Source organism: Pterocles gutturalis, unplaced genomic scaffold (assembly GCF_000699245.1).
Source record: "Pterocles gutturalis isolate BGI_N339 unplaced genomic scaffold, ASM69924v1 scaffold7377, whole genome shotgun sequence".
Classification (NCBI taxonomy): Eukaryota; Metazoa; Chordata; class Aves; order Pterocliformes; family Pteroclidae; genus Pterocles; species Pterocles gutturalis.
The window spans coordinates 39251-41393 of record NW_010110114.1 but is presented as its reverse complement, the minus strand read 5'-3'; positions in this window follow the sequence as shown (position 1 = coordinate 41393).

Here is a 2143-nt window from a genome sequence, read left to right as displayed (position 1 = left end):
GGTTCACCTCATCACTTGGGGTTATCATCTGGCAGCAAAGCCAGCTATCACAAGCCTGTGAAGGAAAATATTATCTTCCTCAGATCACATTTTTGGAGGTAATGTCTGAGGAGTTGGAATGAAATCATCAAACACCAAGATGAGCCAAAGCAAAAGCAATAGATGCTGGTGGGTGGTTTTGACCAACTAGCTAATAAAAGACACACCAAGTTTATACTGCAAGTTTATTACAGTAATACAATCAGATTAAATGCTTTTCACAGCTAATATATCTAATTATATCAGGGTATGTATATATATTTATTCCCAGCACGTTACAATCTTTTTATCTTTAATCATGCAGTGAGTAATGTACAAACACAATTATATGGAAGATTTTTTTTCCCCTAAAAAAGAGAAACCAAAATTACAAAAGTATGGCTTTATAAGAAAGTCATATCATACAATGAACATTCATTTGTACTTGGGCATGGCAACATTAGGTCCTTAATCAGTGAACAACAGTACCTGTCACTGTCATGCTGATCCCAAAAAAGCCAAGGGAACTGGGAACAGGGAAATGCCCATTGGTGTTAGAGATGGAAGATATATATCTATACACATCCAAAGTACGAAAAATGTAAAAAATGTTTTCAGTGATTAAGCAACACATTTATTTGCTGAAGTCAGAGTTATGGAGCCTTGAAGAATATAAGCACACAAACAGTTTCTGTTTTCCTTTAGACCAACAAACATCAGGAGTGATGCAACTGACTTAAAAAGCATTACTTCAGGTGTAAAGAGCTGTAACTGAGGTCAGAATCTGGCCTGTCCTTCCTGCTAATGGTGCTGCAGAAATAGACAGAAGCATAGGGTTAGGAATTCATAGATGGCTGAATTTTGCTGGCAGCCCAGAGAAAAGAAAGACAAAGATGTATGTTTAACAGATTGTATTTCCAAAAAAAAAAAAAAAAAGGGATTTGAGAATAAAACATGGCCACTATCACAAACCCTTCGCTGTATGGTTGTGGCTGTTGGTGAGCAGAAGCCTTATGGTGGGTGTTCAGGGGTAAAACGCCCATTTCAAGAGCAAAGCTGCTGCCTCCTTACAAGGGGAGAAGAATGTCCTTACCTGTGAGCAGCACAGAGCTCGGGACACATGAAATGAAAAGGCTGCGTTCTTAAGGCATCGATCACTGATGTGTGCAAGTACTGGAGTGGGTTAGTGCTGTAAGTCAGTTATGAGCATTACCAGGAGAGGGCAGACAGAGACGCAGACATACCTGTGCACGTGTGGGCCCACACGCTTACACACACACACGCACAAACACGAACACATGCCAAGTTGCTCACTGAAGTCATCCTCATCGAAACTGAAGTCACACACACACATACACAACTCAGATCCTTGCAATGCTACTCCTCAAAACTGAAGTGAAAAAGATGCACCCTGCAGTGCCAACCTGTAATCCAAAGATTAGCAAAGACTTTACCCTCTCCCTTTTCTCTCTTGCTTTTATTCCTTTCCCCAAGTTCAGAAATACAGATCTCAGCTACACTTACTCAGTATATATATATGCAAAATGTAAACATCACTACACAGCACCTAGTACCCTTTCTGATTAAGAAAGTCACTAACATATTTGTCATGCAAGAGTAGGGATTTCTCAAGGCTATGGACTGTCAGGTTGCAGGAAGTGTGGAAAATAAATTTTGAGTTTATATTAGTAATGGTCTTGGAAAGAATGGGGAAAAAAATCAACACAGAGGGGCTTGAGGTAGATTTGTCTATATCTGATGCCACTGTAGTGAGCAGGAAGACAAATGGGATCTCAAACTAACAGGCAGGTCACCACAAGATAAGCAAGCCAGGTTTAGGGAGAAGATCCTGTGCTCCAGCAGAAGGATGCCCCATCCTATACTCACATTGCTACAGCCGATGGAAAGAGTTGTCACCACAATGCTAATGACCTTAAACTCTGGCCCAGCAGGACTGCACATGGAGGTTGGACGGCGGCTCAGCAGCTGAGGGAGAGCTGGTGCTTGATGTCTTCTTAAAATGGTCAGGAAAAGGAGGAACGAGAGGGCTGTGGAGTGATCTTCCCAGTGTGGGTAGCTACCTGTTGCGCACTGGGCTGAGCACACCAGAGTTTTTGCATGTTGG